The sequence below is a fragment of the Palaemon carinicauda genome, chromosome 21 (assembly GCF_036898095.1).
Source record: "Palaemon carinicauda isolate YSFRI2023 chromosome 21, ASM3689809v2, whole genome shotgun sequence".
Lineage (NCBI taxonomy): Eukaryota > Metazoa > Arthropoda > Malacostraca > Decapoda > Palaemonidae > Palaemon > Palaemon carinicauda.
The window spans coordinates 29,812,620-29,822,619 of NC_090745.1; the positions used below are offsets into that span (position 1 = coordinate 29,812,620).

The 10,000-nt window shown below is 33.5% G+C and overlaps 1 protein-coding gene across 1 annotated transcript in view; it reads left to right on the forward strand.

Moving 5' to 3' along the window:
* The first annotated feature begins 1,658 nt into the window (after positions 1-1,658).
* LOC137614650 (uncharacterized) overlaps positions 1,659-10,000 on the forward strand; it is a 64,377-nt gene continuing 56,035 nt past the window's right edge. Inside the window, exon 1 of the mRNA XM_068344344.1 lies at positions 1,659-1,928. The gene's annotated coding sequence lies outside the window, so the exon portion shown is untranslated. The remainder of the gene's footprint in view (positions 1,929-10,000) is intronic.

Below are 10,000 nucleotides of genomic sequence, written 5' to 3' on the forward strand. Positions count from 1 at the left end.
ATATATATATATATATATATATATATATATATATATATATATATATATATATATATATATATATATATATATATATATATATATATATATATATATATATACATATTAAAATAAGCCATATATTTTCTATATATCAATGTCTGGATTCACACACATACACTGTATATATATATATATATATATATATATATATATATATATATATATATATATATATATATATATATATATATATATATATATATATATATATATGTATATATATATATATATATATATATATATATATATATATATATATATATGTATATATATATATATATATACAAATAAGCCATATACTTTTTATATATTAATGTCTGGATTCTCTTGAATATGAAAAACACGTCTAAATGTGCAAAATTTATCATATATATATATATATATATATATATATATATATATATATATATATATATATATATATATATGTATATATATACAGTATATGTATATATATATATATATATATATATATATATATATATATATATATATATATATATATATATATATATATATATATTTGTATCTGTGTTGGAGCTCCTGTGTCTTCAACTATAAGGTTGCAGCTTATCTAGTAATAATAATAATTATAATGATCAAATAATTAAAATACAATTCAGAGTCTGATAATTTTGCTCACCCTAATGTTTAAGGATTCGACTTAAAACTACATTCAGTTAAGAGACTGAAAACGTTGATATTGAGTTAGTGAAAATTAAGGAGAGAAAGTTTAATCAAGAATTACTGGTCACGGAATGTGTACAGCGACTCTTCACTAATACTTTGCAAACTTCACTGACCGCTTGTTTTGAATGAATTTTCTCTTTAATGTGTCTGAAGAAAGCAGACATGAAATTCAAAACAAGAAGAAGAAGAAGAAGACGAGAGGTAGGAAAATAGAGGAGGGGGAATGTGCGAATGATGGTCAGAAGGAGATTTAGAAGATGATGAGTTAAAGATTGTGTAAGGCAGATAAAACAAAGTTTAAAAGAAAGATCAAGAAACTTAAATCGAAAGAGGTATAAATGTACACTATAATGCAATGAAGTTTAGTGAAAACGATGGTACAAAAATAAACCACAGTTTTTCAAGTGGTACGATTTGAGAGAGAGAGAGAGAGAGAGAGAGAGAGAGAGAGAGAGAGAGAGAGAGAGAGAGAGGAGTTATAATACTGTACTTGCCTCGATAAGTTTCATTTGCCTTTTACAACATTAATGGTCAGAACATTGAAACAGCAAGTAAAAGGGAAGGAAAGTATACATACATACATATATATATATATATATATATATATATATATATATATATATATATATATATATATATATATATATATATATATATATATATATATATATTGGCACATGTATTTTTTTAAATGCGAGATTGCCAACTTTGAAATGAACGATCTTACAATACACTTATAACGCAAAAAAACAACAAATAATAAGATTAGAAAGGAGAAATAGAATTCAACCCCATTGCTATTCCTGTTGACTTTATATCAAGTGACTTGCTCGCATGTTGCCTTACACTGACGCGAGCAGAAGGAAGGAAGGCGGTCGACACAGATTCCAGAATTTCCAGCCCACATTGTAATGCCGACAGCCGCTGCGTTCGGTCGTAAGATCACCGGTCTCTAAATACTGTTTTTAGTATTCGCTGTGATTTCCTCCGGCCGAAAAGTGAATTATTATTGCTTAAATAACAGTGAGACGATTAACATGGATGTTTTGTGCTGAGGAAACTTATGTCACTTTCATAGAGATATTTTCGTATGTGATATTTTTTGTCTTTTCTTGAATTGGGTTTTAAGACAAGAAGACGGACTTGACTCTGGAACAAGATAGATTTTATTTCAAGGAGTCTGACGAAGTTTTAAGGTAAGTTGAAAGTTTTAATTCACTGTTTTTACTTAAACTTAGAATGTTGCGAAATTTACCTTTGTTAAGGTCTGGTCAGTGTGATAAGATGTTAAGAAGATATAAAAGGACTAGTGTGGACTTCTGAACGTGTCAAATTGAAACCAGATTGACAAGAGGATTTTCATTTGAGATGAAATAGAGTAAAATATGGCAAAGACAGTTTCACTGACTTCAGTAATTCACTAAACATAATTATATTCATCAATTCATCATATTTGATGATCGGTCCCGTCATCACATTTGTTGCGATTTCATGTCACATTAGTCAATTAACTTTAAAGTCCTGATTATTTGCCTTTAATGGACGCCTTCGAAAATGCTTAATCGAGTAAATTTAATAATGGTAGTTTCCTGAAACTGAATGTGAGAAGAGGTGTCCTGACTGGTGTTTGAGTAGAGACGGAATTCGCCTCTGGACTAATTATTATTATTATTATTTTATCATTATTATTATTATTACTTTCTAAGCTAAAACCCTTGTTGGAAAAGCAGGCTGCTTTAAACCAAAGGAGTCCAATAGGGAAACTAGCCGAGTGAGGATAGGAAATAAGGAAACTGACAGAATAGTGTGCCTCAGGCAAGAGAAGCGAGTTTCGGGATAAGAAATATTGACTTCGATTTAGTTTAGCAGCAGCATGAAAAGTAACTGAAGTCCATCCAAAAAAGAAATAGCTACAAAAAGGGACGAATAAAGCATAACGCATACTTCTACCAACAATAATGTTTGTAATCTTGGGACTGAAGCTCTAGGAACAACTCCGTAATTGAAGCATTTCAACATCTAACACATGTTTCTTTGTGTGAACAGATTTTGACACCGAACAATGGCTATTTTCCAATTCCAGTTCCCACTTGAAGATCATACAGTACAGTGTCCCAGACACAAATATGCAATATATCGGTGGTTATACTAGGCAAATTACTTTGCTATTTTGGGAGAAAAACCTATACATCAATTCTCATAATTCTAAGAAATTATGGTTAAGAAACAGACACAAAGATTGTAGCCTAAGGCTAATCGTGTTCTGGGTATCATATTAATTTCTTGCACGCTATAAGAAAATGGATTAACGTGTATGCCATTTGGCAGTAACTGGCTTTTCCGATTACATAAATTTTCATCGCTGTGATAATGCTTTAGTAAATGAACGAGTGTAGGGTCTCCCGGTCATTCGCGTAAAAAGCATAGTCTAAGTAGATTAAAAGAGAGAGAGAGAGAGAGAGAGAGAGAGAGAGAGAGAGAGAGAGAGAGAGAGAGAGAGAGAGAGAGAGAGAGAGAGAGAGAGAGAGTTCAATGTGTTCTTTTGTATTTTCATAATTTCTTTTCATCCACCTTCTTGTGTTTGACTTTTAAAAAAAGAATATGAGCAATTTCATCGTGACAAAAATATATAAGAATTAATATCAGTCAACCCTATATTATATGCTCTTTATAATCAGCAAAGAACAGCTGATTCCTCCGTAATTAATTTCCAGATTCTATAGTTATGTGACAAATTAACGTAAAAGCCTCTTCAACGACTTCCAACAGTCTTCTAACTACCACTGGGGTCCGACAATGTTAGCTACCAAGGTATTCAACAGAATTAATGAAAATGCCCGTTTTACAGTACGGACTGTACCGCTGACATGGGAACGGATGATGAAGAATGCTCTAAGTCAATGAGGTTAATACCTGGAGATGCCAATGGTCACTTCCCCTTTACAAATCCACGAAGCCACTTGGACAGCGGAAACGCCTGCCGTGTAGGGCAGAAAGGCCCCAATCCTTCACTTGCCTCGTAACCATCATAGCCTTACCTTTGAAAATAATGCATTTATCATCTTTTCATCAAAAGGAAATTGAAATTGTGTAATGATAAAGAGATATATTTACAAAATATTCAATCGATACAAAAATAAATAGTACAAATTCATTCAAGGAACGAAGAGGATAGAAATAATCAAATGTGGTAGGGGAGAACAGAATCTTATCATATTAAACTTATACAAACAATAATCATCAGATTAATACAATATGTGTAGTAGCAATCATAAATAGGAATTTGACTAGTGGCCACTGAAATGAATCTGCCAATTCCTGAGGCATTAAAGCAGAGGAGGACAGAAGTTTATCCTCACTCAGGAACGGATGACTACGAATGCTTGTTTTGCAGTACAGTGCACTCGAGAACGGATTGATATATCTGCTTATAGGACAGTAAACTTCACTTAGGAACGGATTATTAAAAATGCTTGTTTGGCAGTACAGCTCACTCAGGAAGGGATGAATAAGAATGATTGTGTTGTAATACAGCTCATTCAAAACCGGATTAATAAGGATGCTTGTAGAGCAGTAAACTTCACTTGGGGATGGATTATTAAGAATGCCTGTTTTGCGCTACGGTTTACTCAGGAATGGATGAATAAGGTGGCTTGTAGGGCAATAAGCCTCGCTTGGGAGCGGATGAACAAGAATGTTTGTTTTGCAGTACGGCTTACTTAAGAACGAATGAATAAGGATGGTTTTTCAGGAGCATTTTTAAGAATGCTCGTTTTGCAGCATGGCTCACTCAGAAATGGTTTTAAAGAAATACTCATTTTGAGGGTGGCTCACTTGAGAAGGGATCATAAGAATGCTCCTTTTGCAGTACACTACGACTCACTCGAAATTGGTTTGAAAAGAATGTTTGTTTTAGAATGTGGCACACTTGGCAATGGATTAATAAGAAATCTCATTTTGCAGTATGGCTTACCTTACCTTATTGCCTTATTCTATATTTGGGTTCCCCAGGTCCCTCAGTATGAGGCATATCTTATATCCATCAGAGAGTTGCTAATGCATCTTCTGGTGTGTTTTGCATTTTCCAGTCTTGGATGGTCTGGGATGCCTCTTAGATGTTTATCGAGCTTATTCTTAAACACATCTACGCTCACTCCTGATATGTTTCTTAGATGAGCTGGCAGCGCATTAAATAGTCGCTGCATTATCGATGTTGGTGCGTAGTGGATTAATGTCCTCTTTGCCTTCCTTAGTTTTCCTGGTATAGTTTTGGGCACAATTAATCTACCTTGCCTTGCTCTTTCTGATATTTTTAGCTCTATGATGTTTTCAGTAATTCCTTCGATTTGCTTCCATGCTTATGTTATCATATAGTGTTCTCTTCTCTTCTCTAGACTGTACAATTTTAAAAATTGCAGTCTTTCTCAGTAGTCAAGGTCATTGACTTCTTCTATTCTAGCAGTAAAGGACCCTTGTATACTCTAATTGTGCAATATCCTTTTGGTAGTGTGGGTACCAAATCACATTGCAGTACTCGAGTGTACTATGTACATAAGTTTTGTACAGCATAATCGTGTGTTCAGCTTTTCTTGTTTTAAAATGTCTGAATAGCATTCCAATTTTTGCTTTACATTTAGCCAACAGTGTTGCTATTTGGTCATTGCATAACATATTCCTGTTTAACATTACACTAAGGTCTTTAATTGCTTCCTTGTTTGTGATTGTCTCGTTATTAGGTCCCCTGTATGCATATACCATTCTTTCTCTGTTTCCATAATTTATTGATTCAAATTATCCTATTTATCTCCGCCCATTCATATATTTTGTTTAGATCTCTTTGTAATGAGTTCCTATCTTCATCACAACTAATTTCTCTACTTATTCTTGTGTCATCGGCGAAACTTCTCACTACAGAGTCTTTAACATTACAGTCTATGTCTGAGATCATAATAACAAACAGCAGTGCAGCTAATACCGTACCCTGTGGCACGTCAGATATTACCTGAGCTTCATCTGATTTCTCGTCATTTGCAACCATCTGTTTTCTGTTTTGTAGAAATTCTTTTATCCATTTCCTATCTTTCCCACAATATTATGCTTTCTCATTTTTTTCTCTAATATATCATGGTCTACCTTGTCAAAGGCTTTGGCAAAATCTAGATAGACCACATCTGTGTCTTTTTCATTTATCATATTTTTATATATGTTTTCATAGTGTGCTATCAGTTGGGTTTGTGTACTTTTTCCGGGCACAAAGAAGGAATGCTCGTTTTTTAGTGTGGCTTATTTGCGAAGGGATTATAAGAATGCTAGTTTTACAGTATAGCTCACTAGGAAACGGTTAAAAAAGAATGCTTGGTTTGGAGGGCTGCTTTCTTGGGAACAGATTAATAAGAATGCTTTTTTAGCAGTATGGCTCACTTTGCAACAGATTAATAGGAATGCTCGTTTTGCCATATGGGTCAGTCGGGAATGTGTTAATAAGAATGCTCATTTTGTATTACAGCACACTTGGGAACAGACTGATACGAATGTTCGTTTTGCAGTACAGCTCACTTGGAAATGGATTGATAAGAATGCTTGTTTTGCATACAGCTCACCCGGGAATGGATTACTGTAATAAGAATGCTCGTTTTGCCATATGGCTCTTTTGAGAATGGATCAATTCAAATGCTCGTTTTGCAGTACGGCTCACTTGGGAACAAATTAATGAGAATGCTCATCTTGCATACAGCTCACTTAGGAATGGATTACTGTATTCAGAATGCTCATTTTGCAATATACCTCTCTTGGGAATGGATTAATTCAAAAGCTAGTTTGATTTTGTTGGGTTTTGGCCCACTTAGGTGTGTCTGGAAATGAGAAAGCAGACTCACTGGCCAAGAATGTTGCTACCAAAAAGGTATCGCATTCCCAGTAATGATTTTTTACCTACAATTAAGAATCTTATTAATAATAGCTGGCAACTGCATTAGGATGGTTTACTTGAAAATAAGATGAGAGAAATGAGTAATGTTATATTTACTTGGAGGTATAACGGGATGGCCCTAAAGTGAGAGACTACTCTTTGTCATCTCTGCATTGGTTACACTCGGCTGACACACGATTTTTGTTGGCTGGCCAGCATCAACCATATTGCGACGACTGTTTGGTACCATTGACTGTGAGACATTTGTAAACCGAATGTTCCGTATACAGTAGTAAGAGAAATAGATATCTGTTTGAGGCTCGAGGTGAGGATGGCAGGTTCAATTAAACCAAGACTCTTGGACATGATGTGTCCTACCATGCTAGTGGTATTTTTAGCTTTATTTCAGAAGCAGGTCATCTGAAAGATATATAACTTTTAAAATGATATCTTTGTTTTTATGGTTTTAATTGAATATTCTTTTATTCATTTTTTTTATTTACAATAAACGATATCGGCGTCAGTGACCTTAGATGTCAGGATGCCAGAAAACCTCAAATCAATCAATCAATCGCTTTGCCATATAGCTCTTTTGGGAATGGATTAATTCAAATGCTCATTTTGCCATATCACTCTTTCTGGAATGGATTAATTCAAATGCTCATTTTGCCATATCGCTCTTTTGGGAATGGATTAATTTAAATGCTCATTTTGCCATATTGCTCATTTGGGAATGGATTAATTCAAATGCTCATTTTGCCATATCACTCTTTCTGGAATGGATTAATTCAAATGCTCATTTTGCCATATCGCTCTTTTGGGAATGGATTAATTTAAATGCTCATTTTGCCATATTGCTCATTTGGGAATGGATTAATTCAAATGCTCATTTTGCCAAATCACTCTTTTGGAAATGGATTAATTTAGATGCTCGGTTTGCCATATTGCTCATTTGGGAATGAATTAATTCAAATGCTCGTTTTGTCATATAGCTCTTTTGGGAATGAATTAATTCAAATGCTCGTTTTGCCATACAGCTCTTTTGGGAATGGATTAATTCAAATACTCATTTTGTCATATAGCTCTTTTGGAATAAATTAATTCAAATGCTCATTTTGCCATATGGCTCTTTTGGGAATGGATTAATTCAAATGCTCGTTTTGCCATATAGCTCGTTTAGGAGAGGATTAATTCAATTGCTTGTTTTGCCATAAGGCTATTTTAGGAATGGATTAATTCAAATGCTCGTTTTGCCATATAGCTCGTTTAGGAGATAATTAATTCAAATGCTCGTATTGCCATATGGCTCTTTAGGGTATGGATTAATTCAAATGCTCGTTTTGCCATATTGCTCTTTTGGGACTGGATTAATTCAAATGTTCATTTTACCATATGGTTCTTTTGAGAATGGATTAATTCAATTGCTCGTTTGGCATATGGCTCGTTTGAGAAAGGATTAATTCAAATGCTCCTTTTGCCATATAGCTCTTTTGAGAATGGATTAAATCAAATGCTCGTTTTGCCATATGGCTCTTTTAGATATGGATTAATTCAAATGCTCGTTATTGCCATAAAGCTCTTTTGGGATTGAATTAATTCAAATACTCGTTTTGCTGTATGGCTCTTTGGTGAATGTATTGATTCAAATGCTCGTTTTACCGTATGGCTCTTTTGTGAATGGATTAATTCAAATGCTCGTTTTGCCGTATGGCTCTTTTGTGAATGGATTAATGCAAATGCTCGTTTTACCATATGGCTCTTCTGTGAATGGATTAATTCAAATACTCGTTTTACCGTATGGCTCTTTTTTGAATGGATTAATTCAAATGCTCGTTTTGCCGTATGGCTCTTTTGGGAATGAATTAATGCAAATGCTCATTTTACCGTATGGCTCTTTTGTGAATGGATTAATTCAAATGCTCATTTTACCGTGTGGCTCTTTTGTGAATGGATTAATTCAAATGCTCGTTTTGCTGTATGGCTCTTTTGGGAATGGATTAATGCAAATGTTCGGTTACTGTATGGCTCTTTTGTGAATGGATTAATTCAAATGCTAATTTTACCGTGTGGCTTTTTTGTGAATGGATTAATTCAAATGCTCGTTTTGCTGTATGGCTCTTTTGGGAAGGGATTAATGCAAATGTTCGGTTACTGTATGGCTCTTTTGTGAATGGATTAATTCAAATACTCGTTTTGCCATATGGCTCTTTTGGGAATGGATTACTGCAAATGCTCGTTTTACCATATGGCTCTTTGGTGAATGGATTAATTCAAATGCTTGTTTTACCGTATGGTTCTTTTGTGAATAGATTAATTCAAATGCTCGTTTTGCCGTATGGTTCACTCGGGAAGGGATTAATAATAATGCTTGTAGGACAATAGGTCTCATTCGGGAACAGATTAATAAGTCTTGTTTTGCAGTACGATTCACTCGGGAACGGATTGATAAGACTGCTTACTGTGAATTATGGCTTACTTGGGAACGAATTGATAATAATGATTGTTTTCCAGTATTGCTCACTCGGAAACGGATTTAGAAGACATAACCGCTTTTACGATTACTTTAACAACCATGCGATGTATACAACACTTAAAATATTAAGTACATTTTGCGAGAGGGAATGCCATTGGCAAAGGCAACCTAATGCCTTCTTTATAGCCAAGGGCTAAGGAATCAAGTAGACAAGAAAGAAGAAGAGCGTGGATTAAACGGTAAAGATGTGAAAGATCTTTTTCATTGAAAAGTAGGAAAAGTTATATGCCAAACAAAATATGAATTTGCTGTATTTGTTCTACAAACTTATCGTGTATAATTGTTAAAGGATTTTATTACAAAACCAAAGTACATAGCAAAGGAATTAGCAAAGCGATAATAAAATATTTGAAAAACACGTAAGAAATCAGTTTACTGAACAGAACCAAGCTACTGTTTTTGGTTTTCAAGTCAATATAATGAGATTTTAAGAATTATATATATATATATATATATATATATATATATATATATATATATATATATATATATATATGTGTGTGTGTGTGTGTGTGTAGATATATATATATATATATATATATATATATATATATATATATATATATATATATATATATATGTGTGTGTGTGTGTGTAGATATATATATATATATATATATATATATATATATATATATATATATATATATATATATATATATATATATATATATGTAAATATCACCCACGAAATGCATTTAATACCGAATTCTATCTTGGGAAATACATATCCACTTGGAATTCATTTTATGGTAACAGCTTCTGGCCGGGTGGTGATTCGAACCACCACCTGTACGGCTAGAAACTATGCTTGGCAGGGACCCTAC